This window comes from Hyperolius riggenbachi, chromosome 8, assembly GCF_040937935.1.
Source record: "Hyperolius riggenbachi isolate aHypRig1 chromosome 8, aHypRig1.pri, whole genome shotgun sequence".
Lineage (NCBI taxonomy): Eukaryota > Metazoa > Chordata > Amphibia > Anura > Hyperoliidae > Hyperolius > Hyperolius riggenbachi.
This window is the reverse complement of record NC_090653.1, coordinates 262,523,655-262,541,186: the sequence shown is the minus strand read 5'-3', so window position 1 is coordinate 262,541,186 and position 17,532 is coordinate 262,523,655.

Genomic DNA, 17,532 nt, shown 5'->3' with positions numbered 1-17,532 from the left:
CTGACCCTGCCCACTCACATCCTGTCCTGACAAGTTTACGCATGCGTCTAGTCCCTTCCCCTTCGCAGACCACTGGGTGTGTAACAGGAAGTATGGCAGGTAGATACCCAAGATTTTGAAAAAAGTTGTTGATGCCAGGAGTCCCCACCTGAAATTGACATACATTTTTTTTCTCATGAACTTACCCTTTAAGTGTCTTCATTTTTACTTGTGATGTTTGATCAATTCTGCTTGCACTGATGTCATTTTTATTGAACATTTGAAGGGTCCTTTAGGAGAGATGTTCCGGTTGAAAGGGGGCGTTGCCCTCAGTGACCAATGGGTTCTTCCTGCATATTACTGTGATTTCTATTCAGAGTCTTATGCCTTTTATACTATGTGTGGTGGATATGAAATCTGTGTGGTTGGACTGGAACTTGGACTGGCGCATTTAGCATGAAGCTTGAAACGGCCAATCCAAGTCCGTAGCTGCAGGTTTCGATTGGTTCTGTGATATACTGCATGCTATATGCCACACCCTTTGAGAATTAGCGCCTCATTGATTAGATAATGGTAAAGATATCACACCGGTGTTCCAGATGCGCACGTATATATGTACACCGCCGGTAAGCTGGACGCAGGGAGAGTTGAATAACCGCTCCCCGCTGACCTATGAAACCTGTATTGTGAATGGCTGCTGTACGGTCAAGATATATTAAAGGGAACCTGAAGCGAGAAGTATATGTAGGCTGCCATATTTATTTTCTTTTAAACAATACCAGTTTCCTGGCAGCCCTGCTGATCTATTTGGCTGCAGTAGTGTCTGAATCACACCAGAAACAAGCATGCAGCTAATCTTGTCAGAGCTGACAATAATGTCAAACACCTGATCTGCTGCATACTTGTTCAGGGGCTATGGCTAGAAGTATTAGAGGGAAAGGATCACCAGGACAGTCAGGCAACTGGTATTGCCTAAAAGGAAATAAATATTGCAGCCTCTATATACCTCACTTCAGGTTCAAATCCAGCTGTGAGATAGTGCCCCCTAGAGGCACAAGATGGATGCACAAACACCTGCAAGGAAACCCCATGAATGGCAGCAAAATGGAATTTCGCTGTGGGTGGAGTTGAACTCCAATGTTATATTGTTGCACTGCAGTGAGAGGGGGAAGGGCCAGATGTATAGTAATTGTAAGAAACGTCTGTATTTGTTTCTCTGTAATAAATACTTCTTCTTTTTTATTTATTTGTAGTAGTGAGTTTTGCATTTTCTTTGTTGTCAGTTTTTCAATCCCTTATCAAGATGGTAAGGCCTTGTTTCCACTTGTGCGTTTTGTCAGATTTTTCTCTCAGAAAATTTGCATTGATTTTGCAACTGTTAGTGAATGGGGCTGTTTCCACTCAAAGCGATTTTTCATACGCGTGGAAAAATCTGAGGTCCTGCATCATTTTTTCGGAACATGGCGTATGATTCGCGTACAATGCTTAGTATAGGCAATGCAAATTTTCGCGTTATTTGGGCGAAAATTCACATTAGATCCATGGTTACAGACAGTTGTAAGCAGTCATGACTAAGCTGTTACTAGGCAGATTAGGCATAAAAAAAGCGTAACAATTTACATGCGAATTTTCACCAATCAGAAAAATCTTATAAGATTTTTTTGCAGGCGAAAATGTCAAGCTACAGTGGAAACATAGCCTAACCTGCTCTCTCCAGGGTGGATAGCAAATCTATTAGGAACAAGCCATCGTTTTTGTGTTGATGTAAATGTCATGTTAATTTTATGCAAAAATATGCAGTAGCTGATTATTTTATTGGTCCCATTCTAAAGCCTAGTACACACTAGCAATTTTGATAGGCCAATCATTGGTCAATTTTACCACCTCCATGTAGTATGACCATTTACCTATATAATCTGCATAGAATTGAAAATCTGTTTGGCCCTCATACTACATGGAGGTGGTAAAATTGACCAATCATTGGCCAATCAAAATTGCTAGTGTGTACTAGCCTTTAGATGCATTCATTTGATTAAAATGAGCACAAGATTAGCTTCAACCAGGTCGTTTCTGGTCTATTTGTCACCCTAGGCCAGGGATGGCAAACTGGTCCTACGAGGGCCGGGGTCCTCACACATTTGATACAGCTCAAATGAATTGATGGGTCTGAATCAGGAAAGGTGGGGTCCATCAGGTAGAACACATTCCTCTTTCTCAGTCCATACTAAGCACTGGCCTGGATCTGGCCCTCCAGGCCTGGAGTTCGACACCTGTGCCCTAGGCAATGCGCTTATTTCAGCACCACCTCCTCCCCACCCCCCACATATACAGTTGTGTTCAAAATTATTCAACCCCCACTGAAATTGGGTGTTTTGGCCAGTTTGACATTGATTTTGATCATTTCAGTCATCTTGTTTACAAATAAATGAAAGAGGCACTTGTAAGTCAGACAAATATAACATTTATAATGAAATGACCACAAATGTCTTTTCTGTGCTCACATCATTATCAGTTTTATTCAACCCCCAAGTGACATTCATTCTTAGTACTTAGTACAACATCCTTTTCCAGTTATAAGAGCTTTTAAGCGTGAAGCATAGCTTGACACAAGTGTCTTGCAGCGATCTACGGGTATCTTAGCCCATTCTTCATGGGCAAAAGCCTCCAGTTCAGTCACATTCTTAGGTTTGCGCGCTACAACTGCTTTCTTTAAAGAGGAACTCCAACCAACAATTTAACTTTATCCCAATCAGTAGCTGATACCCCCTTTAACATGAGAAATATATTGCTTTTCACAAACAGACCATCAGGGGGCTCTGTATAACTGATATTGTGGTGAAACCCCTCCCACAAGAAGCTCTGAGGACCGCGGTGCTCCTGGCAAACTGCCACAATGTAACGTTCACAGACAGGAAATAGCTGCTTTCAGCTGTCTCTAATGCTGGGGATACACGGTACGTTTCTGTACCGTGTATCAACCAGCTGATCCGGCCAGCTGATAATATTCAGCTGGCCCGATCATGCCGCTCGACCCTCGCCCGCTAGGTCTCCGCCGGCGGACAATGGCAGGGAATCGAGCGGGGATAAGGAAGCGCCGGCGGGGACGATCGGCAATCGATCCGCGCGGACGAGCGGGGATGCGCCGGCATCGAGCCGCTGGCTCGATCAGGCGCATAAAACGTGCCGTGTATGCTCAGCATAACGGCCAAAACCGCTAGCAGCAGCTACATAACCTGCCCAGAGTAAAAAATGTCACCATGTGATACATGTCAGAATGTAACTAGGGGAGAGGAAAGATTTTACAATGAGCAAACACTGACTAAATCATTTATACATAATTATTGTAAAAATGATGCACTTTTTTATTACATTGTTTTCACTGGAGTTCCTCTAAGTCTCACCAGAGATTCTCAATCGGATTTAACTCTGGTGACTGTGATGGCCACTCCAAAATATTTCAACCTCCCTAGCGGTATGGACAGATACCGTATATACTCGCATATAAGCCGACCCGCATATAAGCCGACCCCCCAACTTTTCCCTGAAAAAACAGGGAAAAATGATTGACCCCCATATAAGCCGGGGGTAGGAAATGCTGGATTGGTGCAGCCCCCCAGTGTGTCCCAGTATAGCTAGTATAGTGCCCAGTATAGGTAGGTAGTGTCCAGTATAGCTAGTAAAGTGCCCAGTATTGCCAGTATAGTGCCCAGTATAGCCAGTATAGCGCCCAGTATGGGTAGGTAGTGCCTCAGTTTAGCTAGTATAGTGCCCAGTTTAGCTAGTATAGTGCCCCAGTATGGCTAGTAAAGTGCCCAGTTTAGTTAGTATAGTGCCAAGTTTAGCCAGTATAGTGCCCAGTTTAGTTAGTATAGTGCCAAGTTTAGCCAGTATAGTGCCCAGTTTAGCTAGTATAGTGCCCAGTTTAGCCAGTATAGTGCCCGGTTTAGCCAGTATAGTGCCCAGTTTAGCTAGTATAGTGCCCAGTTTAGCTAGTATAGTGCCCAGTTTAGCTAGTAAAGTGCCCAGTTTAGCCAGTATAGTGCCCAGTTTAGCTAGTAAAGTGCCCAGTTTAGCCAGTATAGTGCCCAGTTTAGCTAGTATAGTGCCCAGTTTAGCCAGTATAGTGCCCAGTTTAGCCAGTATAGTGCCCAGTTTAGCTAGTATAGTGCCCAGTTTAGCTAGTATAGTGCCCAGTTTAGCTAGTATAGTGCCCAGTTTAGCTAGTAAAGTGCCCAGTTTAGCCAGTATAGTGCCCAGTTTAGCTAGTAAAGTGCCCAGTTTAGCCAGTATAGTGCCCAGTTTAGCTAGTATAGTGCCCAGTTTAGCCAGTATAGTGCCCAGTTTAGCCAGTATAGTGCCCAGTTTAGCTAGTATAGTGCCCAGTTTAGCTAGTATAGTGCCCAGTTTAGCCAGTATAGTGCCCAGTTTAGCCAGTATAGTGCCCAGTTTAGTGCCCAGCATAGGTAGGTAGTGCTCCGCCCCCCCGCCCCCCGCTGCTGCTATTACCTGTTTAGGAAGCGGCCGCTTCCTAATCCGCGTTCCTCTTCTTAAGTTTCTTCTCAGAGTATCACAGCAGCGCGCCCGGCGCTGCTGCTGTGACGATGTAGAGTGCAGGAAAGAGCGCGGCTCCCTATAGCGGCGATCTGTATCGCCGTTGCCAAGGGAACCGCTCTTTCCTGCCCCCTGCATCGTCACAGCAGCAGCGCCGGGCGCGCTGCTGTGATACTCTGAGAAGACACTTAAGAAGAGGAACGCGGATTAGGAAGCGGCCGCTGCCTAAACAGGTATTAGCAGCGGCGGCCGGGGGGGAGCGGGGAGGGGGGAGCGGGGCGCGGACCACCCACCACCCACCCACCCACCACTAGACCACCAGGGAAGACTCGCATACAAGCCGACCCCCCAACTTTTGACCCCCATTTTGGGGGTCAAAAATTCGGCTTGTATGCGAGTATATACGGTATGTCCGTCCATAAAAACATGCTGTGAACAGTATAAACGTGCATACACATCAATACTCTCCTGCACTGTATACTAGACCCTTGCTTGACACATTTTGGCAAGTTACAGGAAAAAAAAAGTTTTAATACATTTTATCACTTTTTGCACAGAAATCCTGGGAAAATTGAACGCCAGGGAGGTTAATTTGCAACCATGCTCTAGTGGAATTGGAGGTATGCTTGGGATCATTGTCCTGTTGAAAGGTCCCAAGCCTCAGGTTTGTGACGAACTGCATCACTTTTTCATCCAATATCTCCTGGTACTGAAGAGAATTCATGGTACCTTGCACACGCTGAAGCTTCCCTGTACCCGCAGAAGCAAAACAGCCCCAAAGCATGATTGACCCCCCGCCATGCTTCACAGTAGGTAAGGTGTTCTTTTCTTCATAAGCCTTGTTCTTCCTCCTCCAAACATAGCGTTGATCCATGGGCCCAAACAGTTCTAATTTTGTTTCATCAGTCCACAGAACATTACCACAAAACTTTGGTAGTGTTCTGTTTACTGATGAAACAAAATTAGTTGTACTAATATGTTGTACTAAGTACTAAGAATGAATGTCACTTGGGGGTTGAATAAAACTGATAATGATGTGAGCACAGAAAAGACATTTGTGATTATTTCATTATAAATGTTATATTTGTCTGACTTACAAGTGCCTCTTCGATTTAATTGTAAACAAGATGACTGAAATGATCAAAATCCATGTCAAACTGGCCAAAACATTCAATTTCAGTGGGGGTTGAATAATTTTGAACACAACTGTACATGCGCTTTGAGTCCTATGGAAGAAAAGCGCTTTACAAATGTTTTTGTATTGTACATACACAATATGCTGTTAATACAGTGCAAACTCTAATTGTGGGTGGGTGTAACCACTGTATATATTAGGACGTGAGTGTGGCAAAATCCTGGACTTGTTTTAAATACAAACGGAATATAACCCAGCATTTCATAATTGATCTAAAACATTATTTACAGCATCTTATATGCAACCAGCATTTTTTTTTTACTAGACCAGCATTCCAAGGGTTACACACACAGCTTGAAAGTTCAGTGCAGTGAAATGTAGACACAACCACATTTTTAGATAATGTTAACTTAAATGTATCAAGTGAGGAATGTGACACGTTCTCTGACTGTGGAGAAGCTGCTGGAGACAGAGAGAGACACTGAAAGCTTGTCTGGCTGCAAAACAGCAATGAATAAAACCAGTTATTAATAAAATGCACAGTCAGCTCACAAAGCAAAAAACTGTACTTTTGGGAACCTATAACTTCTAAATGAATAATAACTTATGCACAAATGCAAATATGCTAACCGTGTGGCATATAAAAAGTAGGTAAACATGTTTTTTGAATATTATGTCAGGGTTTTAATCCGCTTTAAGGACCGCGGTGAATGAACTCTACTCCCTGTTTTGGTGGTTACCTGGCTGGCAGGGCGTAGATTTCAATCAGTAGCCGATGCACGCATTCTCTGTGTACGTCGATCTCGCTGCTGAATCCCCGCTGTGTCCTGTCGCAGCTCACTGTCTCTGCCTGTCTCTATCACGGCAGAGCCCTGTGAGCGGGTAAAGAGACTATATTTCATTGGCTCCTGGCCCTGTCTTTCAATGTAAGGAACTCCCATTGGCTTACATTGAAAGACAGGGTCAGGAACCAATGAAAGCGGCTCCCGACCGGCTCGCAGGAACTCTGCTGTCATAGAGACGGCAGAGTGGGTGGCCCAGGTTCCCGACGTGCGGTGGTGACTCCGATTGCGGCGGGTATGTGCGGCGATTCGTCGTCATACGTTGGGATTCCGCCACTTCTGTACCAGCGGTCTCTGGTACGTAAGTGGTTAAAGTGGACCTGACCTCTTGCACAGAACTGAAGGGAAACAAACAGAAATGCACCCTGTATGTATTTAGAGTGTTTAGCCGGTATAATTCCCCCTCATCTGTGTCAAATCACCAGTTGTAATTTGACCCCTGTGTGTCGGCTGACTGGCATGACAGAGAAGCTATTTTGAAAGCACAGGTTGTTAATGTTTGCTTCCATGAAAGCAGGAAGTAGACACACTGTAGATTTATTGCAGGATAATTATCAGCTGTAACAAAAAATGTTTTTATTTAAAGGTTGTTATGCTGTTGCTTATCTTTTAGAGCAGAGAGGAAATTCTGAGTTCAGGTATGCTTTTAAAGTACATTAACCTAGGTTGTCTTCAGTAGATTGTAGAGTGACTGTAACAGGCAGGTTGTCATCAGTAGATTGCAGTGACTGTGGCAGGCAGGTTGTGGTCAGTAGATTGCAGTGACTGTGGCAGGCAGGTTGTGGTCAGTAGATTGCAGTGACTGTGGCAGGCAGGTTGTCATCAGTAGATTGTAGTGACTGTAACAGGCAGGTTATGGTCAGTAGATTGCAGTGACTGCGGCAGGCAGGTTGTGGTCAGTAGATTGCAGTGACTGTGGCAGGCAGGTTGTGGTCAGTAGATTGCAGTGACTGTGGCAGGCAGGTTGTGTCAGTAGATTGCAGTGACTGCGGCAGGCAGGTTGTGGTCAGTAGATTGTAGTGACTGTGGCAGGCAGGTTGTGGTCAGTAGATTGCAGTGACTGTGGCAGGCAGGTTGTGGTCAGTAGATTGCAGTGACTGTGGCAGGCAGGTTATGGTCAGTAGATTGTAGTCACTGTGGCAGGCAGGTTGTGGTCAGTAGATTGCAGTGACTGTGGCAGGCAGGTTGTCATCAGTACATTGTAGTGACTGTAACAGGCAGGTTGTCATCAGTAGATTGCAGTAACTGCGGCAGGCAGGTTGTGGTCAGTAGATTGCAGTAACTGCGGCAGGCAGGTTGTCATCAGTAGATTGTAGTGACTGTAACAGGCAGGTTGTGGTCAGTAGATTGCAGTAACTGCGGCAGGCAGGTTGTGGTCAGTAGATTGCAGTAACTGTGGCAGGCAGGTTGTGGTCAGTAGATTGCAGTAACTGTGGCAGGCAGGTTGTGGTCAGTAGATTGCAGTAACTGCGGCAGGCAGGTTGTGGTCAGTAGATTGCAGTGACTGTGGCAGGCAGGTTGTGGTCAGTAGATTGCGGTGACTGCGGCAGGCAGGTTGTGGTCAGTAGATTGCGGTGACTGTGGCAGGCAGGTTGTGGTCAGTAGATTGCAGTAACTGCGGCAGGCAGGTTGTGGTCAGTAGATTGCAGTGACTGGCAGGCAGGTTGTGGTTACTAGATTGCAGTGACTGTGGCAGGCAGGTTGTGGTCAGTAGATTGCAGTAACTGCGGCAGGCAGGTTGTCATCAGTAGATTGTAGTAACTAACAGGCAGGTTGTGGTCAGTAGATTGCAGTAACTGCGGCAGGCAGGTTGTGGTCAGTAGATTGCAGTAACTGTGGCAGGCAGGTTGTGGTCAGTAGATTGCAGTAACTGTGGCAGGCAGGTTGTGGTCAGTAGATTGCAGTAACTGCGGCAGGCAGGTTGTGGTCAGTAGATTGCAGTGACTGTGGCAGGCAGGTTGTGGTCAGTAGATTGCGGTGACTGCGGCAGGCAGGTTGTGGTCAGTAGATTGCGGTGACTGTGGCAGGCAGGTTGTGGTCAGTAGATTGCAGTAACTGCGGCAGGCAGGTTGTGGTCAGTAGATTGCAGTGACTGTGGCAGGCAGGTTGTGGTCAGTAGATTGCGGTGACTGCGGCAGGCAGGTTGTGGTCAGTAGATTGCGGTGACTGTGGCAGGCAGGTTGTGGTCAGTAGATTGCAGTAACTGCGGCAGGCAGGTTGTGGTCAGTAGATTGCAGTGACTGTGGCAGGCAGGTTGTGGTCAGTAGATTGCAGTGGAAACAGCGCTCAACAACCCACATATTAATACACAAGATTCCACATTTAAAAAGTCCACAACACCCTCAATAGGTGTGATCCACAGGTATCCAGTTAATAGTCCAAGCAATAATTCTTCATATACAGTTCATAGCAGTAATGATATATTCTCACCGGAACAATAGGCCAACCACTAACGATTAGCAATCACGTTTTTGGACCATGCCAGCACACGAACTCCTCCACTGATATAGGACTCCTCAGATGTGTTTATACATGTCATATGAAAGAGAGACACAGCAATAGTGTGATACCGTTTACAGAGCATACACTTTCCAGCACCACCAGTGCTCCCACTCCACTCACGGGTCACCCTATAGTGCCTCCACCAGCTATGCACTCAAGCCTCTCACCAGATAATATGGCCGACCCTTCACAGACCAGCAGCTCTAGCTTGTTGTGATGACTTTCTCTTGTGTCAGCAAAGAAATGATCTAGGGCTCAAACAGGTGTACCATAGCGTAATTCCATTTAATAAAATATATTAAAAAGAGCAAGTGCACTTACAAACATCCAGTTAAAATGCGCATATAAAACAATCCTCGAGGTGATCCAGCGTCTGACCGGCTCCTACAGCCGTGATTGCAGTGATTGTGGCAGGCAGGTTGTGGTCAGTAGATTGCAGTAACTACGGCAGGCAGGTTGTGGTCAGTAGATTGCAGTGACTGTGGCAGGCAGGTTGTGGTCAGTAGATTGCAGTAACTGTGGCAGGCAGGTTGTGGTTAGTAGATTTCAGTGGCTGTCTACTAGTGACAGATTCCAATGGAAGGTAGGTGGGGATTGGTAGATTCCAGTGCCAGGCTGGTAGTGATCTGTAGCAGTGGGTAATGAGTAGTATTGGGTGTCTTGTTGCGGCGGGTTCTAAGCAGTACTGGTTGACAAGTTGCAGTTGGTGTTATGTGGTAATGTGTGCCTAGATGCAGGGGTTGCTAAGCAGTACATACTGCAAAGTTGCAGGCAGAGGGTCCGCACAATCAAATGTGACCCAATCCTTGTTTATTCAAAAATCATGACACAGACTTATTCCATAACCAACAAATCGTTTTGGGGTCCCGAGTGGTCCCTTTTGTCAAGGCACAGAATGGTAAGGTTGCCGTTCTGTGCTGTTACCTTGACAAAGGGGACACCTCGGGACTTCAAAACGATTCATTGGTTCTGGAATGGATCTATGTCATGATTTTTGAATAAACAAGGATTTGGTCATATTTGAGTGTGCTGGACCCTCTTGATTTTTCTGATTGCAAATTCGGTCCTGTTCCTCAGGAGTGGTGTGCGATTCTTCCTCTGTTGCTAGTCAGAACCTGGGAACTTACTACTGGGAGTTTACTGTGTAGCCAGAGGTTTATTATATCAGAGTTTACTATAACGAGATTCTACTATATTTGAATTTGGACAGGCTGGAAGCAGCCTGCACACCATGAAGACGTACCGTATATTCCGGCGTATAAGACGATCCCCCAACTCTTCCAGTTAAAATATAGGGTTTGGGATATACTCGCCGTATAAGACTACCCCTCTTCCAACGCACACCAAATAAAAATTAAAAAATATCATATACTGTTGCTGTACTGTATGGGGTACCCAGTATAGAACAGTATATAGGCGATTGACTGGTTGGATTGGTCAGCTCTCCCTGTCTCCCTGTTTCTCAGAGCGGTATGGAAGAATAGATTGCGCTGTTCCCATAAAACACGCCTCTTTCACTCTTCTGGCCCCACCCTTGCATCCTATTTACCTCCTTACTTCTCTGCCTCTCAGATCTCGCACATGTGCGCCTGCGCCGCTTCACTACAGTCCTCAGCAGGAAGATCTGAGAGGCGGTAACAGGATAGGGCGTATCACCCGGTATCAATGACACCCGGCGTATAAGACGACCCCTGACTTTTCAGAAGATTTTCAAGGTTTAAAAAGTATTTGTATACGCCAGAATATACAGTAGATCTAAGATGTATTCATGAAAGTGATGCATATTACCACTGACACCTACATCAGGTTCTCCTATATCAAGGCCACAAGCTGGATTTATGGATCACTTTGACGAATATATAATTAATCTGTACTGTTTCTACTTCCTGCTTTCGTGGAAGCAGACATATTGTTTACATCCTGTGCTTTCAAATGAGCTTATCCGTGGTGGCAGTCAGGTGACACAGGGGAGAGATCAAATTACATTTGTGATTGGACACTGATGAGGGGGAATTAGACAGGCTAAACTCTCTAAATACATACGGGGTGCATTTCTCTCTGTTTTCCTTCTGTCCTGTGCAAGGGTTCAGGTCCACTTTAAACGTTATCTTCGTGTTATACTGGCTATTGCAAACCTGTATAATTGAATCCCTGGCCAACCACCCATCAACCACTATGGATGTCTGCAAATTGACTACTATACTCATTGAAGTACTTTTTTTTTTTTTTTTGAAGATGGACACATTTTTTAATTTTTCCAACCATACTGGTATCATTATTTACAACATCTAAAGAGAAGCAATACAATGTTTAGTACTTAGTACACCAAATGCGGCTTGTTACAGTAGCTGTAAAAAAAAAAGTTGCACTGCAACAAAGTCCTAAAAAGTTGCAAGAGGTGCAATGCACAGCTGATACTCTTTGGGAGACAATTTCCCCTCTATATATGCGCACGTGCCCCTTAAAGGGGAACTGAAGTAAGAGGTATACGGAGGCTGCCATATTTATTTCCTTTTAATCAATACCAGTTGCCTGGCAGCCCTGCTGGTCTATTTCTCTGCAGTAGTATCTGAATAACACCAGAAACAAGCATGCAGCTAGTCTTGTCAGATCTGACTTTAAAGTCTGAAACACCTGATCTGCTACATATGAAAAAGAGAAGAACCGAGAGCCCGATATGGTGTAGTATGTCAAGATAATTGGATTATTAGAAAGAGTATGAATTGTATACTCACAAACCAGGGTTACCTCCAGGTAACCACTGTATAGGCAGGTGAGGAGATTAGCCTGTTCCCACTCAGGATTAAGAAGTCGCTCTCTGTAGGCTTGAAAACAAGAAGGGGTATCCCCCTCCACCAAAGGTGGATACAATCAGTATTATGATAGAGAACAGAGGCGCCAAAAGGATAAAAACAATATTTAAAAGTTTTAAAATTATTGCTTAGGAGGCAGTGGTGGACTCACCTCCCACAAGCAGACACAACAACTGTGTATTCACAAAAGGGAAATTTATTGGTATACTCCAAATAGGATCGCAACGCGTTTCGCAGGTCAAACCCGCTTCATCAGGCAATTACAGGAAGGAGCACACAACAGCAGTATGTCCAGATAGCACCTGGCGCCTCAGTCAGACTGATATACCAATGAATTTCCCTTTTGTGAATACACAGTTGTTGTGTCTGCTTGTGGGAGGTGAGTCCACCACTGCCTCCTAAGCAATAATTTTAAAACTTTTAAATATTGTTTTTATCCTTTTGGCGCCTTTGTTCTCTATCATAATACTGATCTGCTACATGCTTGTTCAGGGGCTATGGCTAATAGTATTAGAGGCAGAGGATCAGCAGGGCTGCCAGGCAACTTGTATTGCTTAAAAGGAAATAAACATGGCAGCCTCCATATACCTCTCTCTTCAGTTGTCCTTTAATAATTGTGTGCATGTGCCTTTTTGTGAAGTTTGCACCTTTTAAAGGACAACTGAAGAGAGTTATATGGAGGCTGCCATGTTTATTTCCTTTTAAGCAATACCAGTTGCCTGGCAGCCCTGCTGATCCTCTGCCTCTAATACTATTAGCCATAGCCCCTGAACAAGCATGCAGCAGATCAGGTGTTTCAGACTTTAAAGTCAGATCTGACAAGACTAGCTGCATGCTTGTTTCTGGTGTTATTCAGATACTACTGCAGAGAAATAGACCAGCAGGGCTGCCAGGTAACTGGTATTGATTGAAAGGAAATAAATAAGGCAGCCTCCGTATACCTCTTACTTCAGTTCCCCTTTAAAAGTCGCATTATTTTCAGGCAAACTTGCGTTGCCATTTGTTAAGCTAAGTGCCTCATGCTGCATGTTGACACAACGCACGGCAGCTGTGCCTTGGGACTCAACACACCATCTAGTCGCATTAAAATGCAGTAGGTGTGGGCCGCAAACAGAGAAAAGTCACATCGCTATGGCAAAAAAGTTGCATTGTGTTAGTGGGTCAGTTTCAATGCGATTTAACATTGCTGGAAGCATTTGGTGTATAAGGGCTCTAAAGAGCAAATACAAATTAGGAGGCGCTTAGAGGGTCAAAAGTAATCAATTGCTGTACTACACTTTTATATGGAGGGAACCCTTGTCCAAAAAAGATAAAAATAAAAAAATAAATGACCAAGTCGTCACTTTCCTAAAAACATAGCTCAAAAGCCAAATATGTTTTGTTTATTAATTTTGATTGAATTTTTGGGGGGTTTGGTGGATTTTTTTTTTCCTTTTCTTTTTTTTCCTTTTCATTTTTATTCCTTTTTTTCCCTTTTTTTATTGTACTTTTAGGCCTCTTTCACAGTGGGACGGTGTGTTTGATGCGACGTTAAGGTCGCATAACGTGCCTCTAATGCAACGCATTGAAAGACTATAACTTGGATGTTATAGTACATTCTTTAGTCCTGCGTTTGGTGCGCCGTTTTCGTCGCACAGTGATGGAACGAAAATGGCGTATGCATTACATTAAAAAAAATTACTGAGCTTGTGCAACTTGCACAACGCAGCAGATTTATTGCTAAACGCACAGCATGCAGCACTTTCTAAATATTGTTACACATAACGCAACGTGTACACTGTGAATGTTGCACAGACTTACTATTGCTGTGCGTTAGTCCACGTTAAAACATTTTCTAACATGCGACTTTAACGTCGCACTGTGAAAGAGGCCTAAAGGCTTACCATGAGATAGCTCATTGAACTTATGTCATGTGGATTTGCATGTTAGGTGATTGGCTTGTGAGTTATTTTATGAGGAAACTGATGATATGGTCATAAAGATGTTTACAGTTTATTTTTGATTTGATAAACAAAAAATTCTAAAGATAAATACCTAACGGTGCTTTCTATAGTTTTTCTTTTTGTAATGTTTACCACTTTATAAACACTTTTATTGTCCCTTCTACAACCCTAAGGCTAATTTCACACCAGGACGTTGCGTTAGAGGGGGCGTTAAGGTCGCATAACGTCCCCCTAACTCAACACCTGGTGGTGCTGGATCTGGACGTCAGAGTGAGCCGCGTTGTGCAGCTCACTCTGGCGTCAGTGATGCCGTGATGCGCACTCTTGTGCGCATGCGGCATCACGTGGTCCTGCCGGCCAATCGCCGCACAGAGCGGCTGCTCCAGGAAGTAAACACTGCACGTCATAACGTGCAGTGCATATTAATTAGCCATGTGCCTGGCCGCTCTCCGCTCCTCCCCAACATTAGTGAGCATGTGCAAGCAGTCTAACGCGGCTCAGCCGCGTCCAAAGTACTGCATGCAGTACGTTGCCTTGTGACGCAGCGTTACAATGTAACGCAACGTCCGCACTGTGAACAGCCCCATTGATTTTTCATTACTGTGCGGTGGGCTGCGTTACAGGCTGCTCTAACGTGCGCCTGTAACGTCCCACTGTGAAACCAGCCTAAAGGAGAGACCACAGAGGAAGAAAGAGTTGTGAAGTTTTGGTTCCAAAGGTGATCTTTGGCCAAAAATAGGGTGTGTCCCTAAAAGCTATGTATGAATATTAATATGAAAACTAGACAGCTGAAGAGTACATTCAGGTATATTGCTCTACACATCAAAGCTAAAGTGAAGAAAGCAAGGACTGAGTGATCTGGGTCCTAAAAAGAGCTACCATGAGCTCTTCTCACCTCTATAGAGAGTCACCCTCAAGGTATTTTTCTATTTGTATCTAGTGAGCACCTTCAGCAGATGGAGAGAAACCCCCACTGATGGAATTCCTTTGTCATTTTAAAGAGATGCAAACAGTCTCAAGGACTTCAGTATCAACTGTGGCTGGCAGAAGTAAAATTATGTTAATTTCATCTCATTCCCAGTAATTGAATTAAGGACAATAGGCTTGCATGGGTGTGCTCCACCTCACAGGACAGAAAGCAGTCCAACAAGCAGCCACAACAGCAGGGAGCCAAGTCAAGTTCTGCAAAACAAAAGCCAGCCAGATCTTTTTGTAGTGGCCTTGAAGGAAAAAGACTTCAGAAGACATTTAGTTAAGTTCTGGAAAAACAAAGTTGGTTCAGATTTTTTTTTTTTTAATAAATAATCCTTTAGAACATTATTACACCAAGTGTAATCAACTCCAGAATTTTACTTGACCCTGTAACATTTGTAATTATAATACAAAAAATGTTGGTGGTCCTGGTTAGAATTGTTTTTAGAAATGTTTTAAATACCTCTTTAGTATTTTCTAAACTAATTCTTCTAACAGGCTTTTTCAAATGTTCCAACTTTTAAACCAACTGTCACCAGAACCACCAGAATTCTAACTTAACCTTGTAACGATTTAGGGTTCCCTCAGGGCTACTATGGAAAATTCTGGTGGACCTGGTTAGGGTTGGTTAAAAAGATTTTTGTTTGTTTATTTTAAATACCTCTATAGAAACCTCTAAACAAATTCTAACAGCTGATCCCAAAATTTCCAAATGTTTCATTTTTTTTTATTACTTTGAAGTAGGCCTGAAGAAACCCAAACATGTTAAAAGGAACCTAAACTGAGGAGATGGATTTTTCCTTGTCAAATAATACCAGTTGCCTGTCTTTCCTGCTGATCCTGTGTCTCTAATACCTTTAGCCACAGCCCCTCAACAAGCATGCAGATCAGGTTCTCTGACTGAAGTCAGACTGGATTAGCTGCATGCTTGTTTCAGGTGTGTGATTCATTCACTACTGCAGCCAAAGAGATCAACAGGACTGACAAGTAAAGGCCCATACACACGGCGGATTTGCGCGAACGACGGGTCATTTGAACGTTCCGTCGTTCGCACGTTTCCGCATGAAATCCGGCGTGTGTACAGACTATCGTTCGGGAGATAAGACTGGTTACCAACGATCCGCCGGGCGGATCGCTGGTAACCAGTCTTATCTCCCGAACGATAGTCTGTACACACGCCGGATTTCATGCGGAAACGTGCGAACGACGGAACGTTCAAACGACCCGTCGTTCGCGCAAATCCGACGTGTGTATGGGCCTTAACTGGTATTATTTAAAAAGAAACATCCATATCCCTCTCAGTCAAGGTTCCCTTTAAGCTACGTACCCACGTCCAACAAAGTGCATCACCAACACCACGATAAACCGTTTACATGACCTGTATTTTCAGCGCACCGACCAACTTTCACATACTGCATGGGCAAGCGAAACGAATGTCTGCATGACATGGTCGAAATGAAAACAAGTATGTAGTTCAAATGACGTCGTACACTTGTGGCCAACAGTAGTGTGTGTTTATCCGCCGGATGGATCAGGCAACCTGGTTGTTATCTGTCACTCGTCTAGTTTGCCACATGTACACATGCCTGATTGCCATCCAACAGACCAAAATCACATGACAACCAGTGCAGTGAATGCAGTGGGTGGCCCATCAAAGGAGGAAACATGGTATGTAGGTAGACCCCTTTTTTCAGCTATCTCCAACCTAAAAGATCCTTCAGAAATCCAGCCTAGAGGCCTTCAAGACTGAGATTCATCTTGTCTAGGTTTTAAGGTTGGCAACATGCTTTAAGGAAATTGAGGCAATGTCAGTTGCATCTAAAACTGCAGTTATTCTGTCCAGTAGTTGAATCTTGACTTCCTTCCTGATGAAGTCAAGGTCAATTGTAAAATAGACAACACCTCAAAAGATCCGCTGTAGGCACATGCTTGTCATGAGACATGGCCGCGTGCCTTAAAACCACCCGTAACATTGATTGTTTTATGGTACATAAATGGCTGGGAAATTAGAAGCACTGATGTGGGGTAAAAAGGTCAAAATTCTCCCTGTGAAAATTTAAAAAGAAAAGGCCTGCTGTGAATTTAATGTGGAGATGATTGCACAACTAATCTGTGGAAGCCATTGTGTGTGTGTGTCCAATGCAAGAGTCCATGCTCACTTCTACCGATATGTCCATGTTTTCATTTCTAAGAGTGGATTTTATATTGTTTGTTATATTAAACACTTGTATTTTATTTATTATATTTGCATTCTCATCAGATTGATTTTTAGGGAATTTAAGCCAAAACAAAGTTAATTTAGGCTGGTGAAATAGCAGGGGTGGGGCGGGTTGCTTATTTGTTTGAGGAGAGCCAATGGTTGATAAGATCAATTAACATATGCTTGGGATAAGGGTTGGCCTAATCCCCCTTCCTCCTCCCAGTGTACATTGTTTAAGTTCTGATTAGGATAAGCAGCTGGCAGAAGCATTTGCATGAGAAGCAGAAGACAACTTTATACTCCCAATTTCAGAAGAATCTACACCAATCTGAAGATTTACTTTTACCTTGTTGCTTTGAACAGAGGACTTTCCGTTTCTTTGCTCCTATTTGAGCTTAAAAGACCTAAGGGTCTGAACGAGAACTTGACCTTCGATTTGTTCATTCCTGGACAAATTAAAAATATGGAGGGAAATTTAAATCTGGAAACTTCCGGCTTTCCCTACAATCCCACCTATGCCCATTTTCCTGTCTATGATGCTTTTGGGAGATCCCACCACACCAATCCTCAAACATTTTATTTGCAAGCCGCCAAC